Consider the following 6,659-nt stretch of genomic DNA (forward strand, 5'->3'; position numbering starts at 1 on the left):
CTTAGTTTATCATCCTTTAAAGCGTTGGTTCCATTATTGAAAATGCTTTCTTTTCTGCCTAATTAGTAATAGAAAACATACTTCTTTCTTGATATTTATCTCCTAGAAAGGATGATAAAATATTAACCCAATTAAAACTTATTGTGATAATCCAGCTGAGAACACAACTGCAAATCTCTTACCAATTGACCTTTCGATTTGAAATACATTTAAAACTGAAGGCTTGATATAACCAAAATGTAAGTTCCATTGATCTTCGTGGGAGAGCTTTTAAGCATCTGTGTAACTCTTCTATTAAAACAAATAGGAGCTAAAAGCTCCTTTCCTTGACGGAATAACGTTTTGGCTCTTTATTCTAAAATATTCTTTTTAAGCTGTTGTTTATCTGCAATCGACAAAAAACAACAGAAAAGAGTATTTCTGTGGCCTTGCCGCCTTTGAAGCAGCCAACAATTTATGCAAACATCTTACCCTCAAAGTTCTGACAATGCGGAGTGCAAGGACTTGTACGGGGAATAGTTAACAAACAGAAAGAAAGGATATATTTTAATTTCAAGGTTCACTGGAAAAATAACATGGGAGGGAATCAATGTTTGCCAAACAGAAGGACAAACTCAGATGGGAAATAAAAAATGTATTTACAAGATTCAAAGACAGCCTGATAAGTGATGGCAAGCTGAAAAGAAAATGTTAAAGCAAAGTGTTTTTTCAGGTTTGCATCCAGATTTGGCTGGAAAACTATTATTATTCAAGGGTGATGCAACAATACCCAAACCCCTTAGAATTTGGTTTCTAGCCCTACAAGGGCCTATTGGGAATTCCTCACACCCTTTAAGGTATGAATGAAAATGGAACAGATCTAAAGTTACTGCACACCATTGCATCGGCTTCTGTTCTGCTTAATCCCTTATACAACTTTCTTTTGTCTCCTTCCTCCCTTCCATTCTCATATTCTTGTTCATCTTGCGGTACAATTAAGGAAGCTTACAAAAATAAACACTGACTCTCCCAAACAATTCACATGACCCTCAGGCACCCAATTTGCCTGTCTAAAACCCCTGAATCCTTTGGCTCCTTTGCGCGGGGTCAGCTCACCCTCTGCAAACACCACCAGGCACGTCAGACATTTCAGAAATGACTTTTATGATTAAGTGCACAAGGCTGTGTGTTGCAGCAGCAGCAGCTGCTCCCTGCCAGGTCTTTGAGCCTCACACCCTAAGTGCCTGCAGGCAAGCCCAACCACTGATTGATTGCCCCATGTGGTACCCAAAGTGGGGACACGGTAGCAAATTAGAGAGCTTGCCAGGAAGAAAAAGATTTCTTTTCTCCCTGCCCTGCGCCTTGTGCCCCAGTCTCCCTGCCTGTCTGGTTCTCAGGAAGGTGGGGCACAATATATCAGTATATATAAACTGTACTGTACACATGGCTTTAAATGGAAAGCTGGCTTCTTCTCTTTCAGCAACGCTGTTGAAGTTTCTGGCGTTGTTGTTCTGCAGTTCAGACATGTGCCAGGTGGGGGCAGGAGTGGAGTTGGACAACGTAATCTCGCCAACACAGGCTATGCTGCAAAGCATCGGTCCTCATTACATACTGGTGATTCCAGAGGGTGGTGGGTTTTTTTGCCTTGCTTTTTTATATATATATTTTATATATATATATATATATAAAAAAGCAAGTTAGACAAGCAGAATCAACTGATTTATTTCTCTTTCCTGTTTTATTTCCCCTCCCATTCCTCCCACCTCCCCCTCTCCCCATTCTCCATTTGTTCTCTAAGTTGTTAACCACAAACAGAGAGAAAAGATGAAAAATCCAGCAGCTTTGATAATAAGATGAAAATGTCTCTCAATGCCAAGGCTTTCACGCGACCACATCGATAACAGCTTAAAGCCTCCCTCTTTGGACGGAGAAAATCACAGCCATTGAGGGAGCCTAACCAATGAATCCTTGGGGAGAGATTTTCTCTTTATGACATTCTCCTTCCTGATCAGCTGCTCCTGGTAAGTAGAGCCTGTGGAGAAAGCGAAAGCCTCACCTATCTGTAATAACTAGCAAACAGAAGCCAAGCTGACATTCTGCACTATGACAGCAACTGCTAACTTTGGACAGCTTTCACATTTAGTCCTTTGGCTGAATGTGGGTTTTCTAAAAGTCTGTTTACCCTTTTGCACATTTTCTTCCTCAGTCCGGATTTGGATATGGAAGTTAGACGGAGAAAAAAGATGATGATGCTTTCAAGTTCTCATGCATCTTACCACACAAGCCCAGCCCTTCCAAGTGTCCTTATTTTCAAGGGACTGTCCTGGATTTACAGAAGAAGCCGCCCCAGTTTCTGATTTGAGCCCAGAATGTCGCGCTTTTCCTTAGGGCACCCCTATTTTCATTAGAAAAATCTTAGAGGATATAGATTTATGTGACCCCCCCGAGCCAAGGAGATAAGTAACTATAGAACCTTTAGAAGACATCTGAACAAAACATTTTTAATGTTTAGTGATTTATTATGTTTTTATATATGTTGGAAGCTGCCCACAGTGGCTGGGGCAACCCAGTAAGAAGGGTGGGGTACAGTGATACCTTGGGTTAAGAACTGGAGGTCCGTTCTTAACTTGAAACTGTTCTTAACCTGAGGTAGCAATTTAGCTAATGGGGCCTCCCTCCACCGCGCGATTTCTGTTGTCATCCTGAAGCAAAGTTCTTAACCCGAGGTACTATTTCTGGGTTAGCAGAGTCTGTAACCTGAAGCATCTGTAACCCGAGGTACCACTGTGTTGGTGTTGTTGTTGTTGTTGAATGGGACGTCCCTATTTTCATTGGGAAAGTGCTGGAGGGTGTGCAAGCCTTCTCCTTCTTTATGAGAGCAATTCCCCCTAACTTGGAGCTTTATAGACATTTTGGACTATAACTCCCATCAGCCCCAGTCAGCCTAGCCAATGACTAGAGATTACAGGAATTGTAGTCCAAAGCATATTGTGGAGGGTACCAGGTTGAGGAAGACTGTTCTAGGGAGTAATTGGAAGCTGTGATGCTGACTACCTGATAGAGATGGCTAAATATGTCAACTTCAGTCCCCCACCCCCGCAAGTTCTCATTTTTCCAATTTTAATTAAATTAAAAGAATTAAAAGCACAATAAAACATCAAACATTAAAAACTACCCTAAATAGGGCTGCCTTCAGGTGTCTTCTAAATGTTAGGTAGTTGTTTATCTCTTTGACATCTGATGGGAGGGCATTCCACAGGGCGGGCGCCACTACTGAGAAGGCCCTCTGCCTGGTTCCCTGTAGCTTTGCTTCTTGCCGTGAGGGAACTGCCAGAAGGCCCTTGGAGCTGGACCTCAGTGTCTGGGCTGAGCGATGGGGGTGGAGACGCTCCTTCAGGTATATTGGGCCGAGGCTTTTTAGGGCTTTAAAGGTCCGCACCAACACTTTAAATTGTGCTCGGAAACATGTTGTTGTTTAGTCGTGTCTGACTCTTCATGACCCCATGGACCAGAGCACGCCAGGCACTCCTGTCTTCCACTGCCTGGAGCCAATGTAGGTCTTTCAGAACTGGTGTTATATGGTCTCAGCAGCCACTCCCATAAACATATTGTGTTGGTATTATATACCAAATCTCCCAGGGTCCCCTGTTCAATATATAAAAGTTTAATGGTTTGAATGCATTGTATTTAAAATGCTACAGAGGGAGATTTGCATTAGACAAAAGAGAGGGTCCACTTGGACAAATGCGGCAAGGAGAGGCTGAAAATTTCCATTTCAGTGTGAAGGCTAATTAATGACTCATTTCTGGAAACAGTCTATCACCCGCAGGAAGAAGATACCTGAAAACTCAGCACCGAGACCCAGCTTAGCATGGTTTGTCAACGATTGAGAGCAGCAGTGATAGTTGTAGATGTGAAGCTCCACAATGATGAACAAGCTTAGGATCTCTCTCTGGGACCAGAGAGAGGAAACTGTATTAAGGACTAAAAAGAAGACGGGGCCACATGACAAGATCATTAAATAGCAATGTGTTACTTCATAACTTGCAAATGTTTAACTGTAACTATTCAAGACTGTTTTAGTAAAGCTTTTCTACTTCACACAGGGTCCAGACCAGGCATTTCATAGTAGCAACATCCCTGATAGCTGGCAGTAACAAAGGCAGCCCTGGAATTGAAATACTGAATCTCTGAATTTCCCTGCATTGGATTTTGCCACTTCCTGGCTATAGAATGTGAGTTGCTTTTAGCCCAAACTATGACTTAAACATATGATTACTACATTTAGCCAAAAGACCCAACTCTCCAAAGCTAGCAAGTGCTGCTCACTATGATAAAAGTTGCCGCCCATAGCAATGTTCTCATGTGGCTGTGAGCAAGCCAATTATGGGAGGGAGGTAGCTAACCACTGGTCCTGTAGATGTTGCTGGGCAACAACTCCCATCATCCCTGACCAATGGCTATGCTGGCTGGGGCACATGGGAGAGTTGAAAACCAATAAAATCAGAAGGGCCATCAGTTTACTCCCCTTGCTTTAAAGGCTGATGGTGCCCTGGACTGTCAGTGTTTGTTGCCACAATGGCAGCAACCCCAATAATAGGTTAACAGTGTGGGACTGGGTAGGAATGTTTTAGGTAGTTCCCACTACAGGCTGCAGAGATCTCCCCTTTCTCCCACCAACTTGACACTGTTTTTTACTTACTAAGGTGAGCAGTCACAATTGAACTGATCTGGCTTTTCCTTGCCCTGGCCATTAATAGAATAGAATAGAATAGTTTATTGGCCAAGTATCAACCATACTTGGAATTCTGCTTTGACTACATTGCAATGTAAAGAAAAACGTACCTCATACAAACACTATTCCCCTCACAATACAACAGCACAGCGAAAAACCCCATACCACCATGCCCTTTCGCCCACAACTATAGATTCAACAATTTGATGGCACAAGGAAAAAAGCTATTCCTGTGCCTTGACGTTTTTGTATATAGAGTCCTGTACCAACGTCCGGATGGGAGTAAATCAAACAGGTGATGACCAGGATGCGAAGGGTCTATAGCAATTCTCTCTGCTCTCTTCCTGACTCGAGCATCATAAAGTGTCCATTATAGGTTGGATCAGTGCAGCATGGGAAACATGAAGTACAAATTACATGCATGCCCAAGGAAGCAGGAAAAATGTACACCCTTTATGCTACAAGGGGCTCCATTTTTCCCCCCCAGGACCCAAGCCACAATTTAAATCCAACTTTGCACAATTAAATCTTGATGCCGTACTTTCATGAGACAAAACTTTGTTTACAGTTTCAGCTTGATGTGATCCTACCGGTGGCTCAAATGAGTGTGGTTTCAACACATATTTTCTGCAGAATTATGCCGAGGGAGCTGCTTCCTCAGCTCTCTGAACAATTTCTGAATGTTTCAGCCTCATGAAGGGCAATTGAAAAAAAAGATGAGTGAGATAACATAGGGAGCTATTGATGCACGCCAATATGGCATCTGGGATTCAAACTGGAATATGAGAGACTTAGACCAATATGTCATCAGCTGGATCTGCATTATAATTTTATGGTAGTTACGTAGTCACTCTTTCTACTGATGACATGTCCAGTGCCAAGGAAACTTCAAAGATGGATCTCCTCTTATGCTAGAAATAAAGCACAAAAGCAATCTGTGGTCTAATCCGTATGATTCTTTTATCATGGTGACATGCACTACCAAGCACTGCATGAAGGTTCTGCCACACAGTCTCTTTGTAATGCAAACCATAAATAACTCAAAACTGGCTCCATGGTTCAGCTTTATAAGACAGAGATGGAGGGAGATGGAGGTAAGGAGAGGCACTGATCTCAGTCTTCAACCAACTGAAGAAGTAGAGTTGGCAGAGCTGTACTCACACTCAAAGGGCACAATGCAGTAAGGAAGCAGACCTTGTAAGCCTCAGATGAAATACAGAATGAAGGGATCAGCCTTTGATGGGGAGAGATAAAGTCAATAACTCCACTCAGATCCACACAGCAGCGCTCACCTTTGACATTTCGGCTCGCTCTACGTGAGTGACGTGCCATTGATATCAACAGGAGTCCCTGGCACATATTGGGAAGGAAAGAATATCAGAGGCAAGTACTACTGAGAAAGATTTCCCCTAGCTCTGTAAAGGAAAAAGACTTCAGTACCAGGCTTGTGTTGGATTATCGTAAATAGTAATGGGGATTGTGATTGGTGTGTGTGTGTGTGTGTGTGTGTGTGTGTGTGTGTGTGTGTTAGCTGCTTTTCACAGTAACCCTCTTAAAAATTAATGACTGAACTTTCATAGATTCTTTACAAGTGTGAGACACCTTAGAAAGAAAATGTAGAGCTGCCATCCTGTTGCCCTGATAGTTTTTTACCTGTTCATGAAGCATTTGCCCCAGAATTGCTGCCAGTGTAATAATCCAACATCCACTTGCATTCCTCATCAAGCTTACAAGTTTTGAGGCTTATTCTTAACGTTCCTGGAGCAGCATTGCTGGCACTGCCTCATGGCTCCATAGCACACCACTTAGTTGATTTTACATACGGGAAATGACATGGGATTGGGTGATCATTGCTCTCTCAAGTATTTGAACAGTTTGCATTTTAAGTGTTGGAAGCAATCATATTTTTTTAAGCAGCAGAAATGCAGTTTTTGCTCTACTTTTA

At 42.5% G+C, this 6,659-nt stretch overlaps 1 long non-coding RNA gene across 1 annotated transcript; it reads left to right on the forward strand.

The window, feature by feature from the left end:
- Positions 1 to 1,670: 1,670 nt before the first annotated feature.
- LOC148685001 (uncharacterized) lies at positions 1,671 to 4,085 on the forward strand. The gene is made up of 2 exons (XR_015950904.1): positions 1,671 to 2,000; positions 3,795 to 4,085. It is a non-coding gene; the product is annotated as an uncharacterized LOC148685001 (long non-coding RNA).
- The last annotated feature ends 2,574 nt before the right edge of the window (positions 4,086 to 6,659 follow it).

The sequence above is a fragment of the Zootoca vivipara genome, chromosome 7 (genome assembly GCF_965207765.1).
Source record: "Zootoca vivipara chromosome 7, rZooViv2.hap1.1, whole genome shotgun sequence".
Taxonomy (NCBI): Eukaryota; Metazoa; Chordata; class Lepidosauria; order Squamata; family Lacertidae; genus Zootoca; species Zootoca vivipara.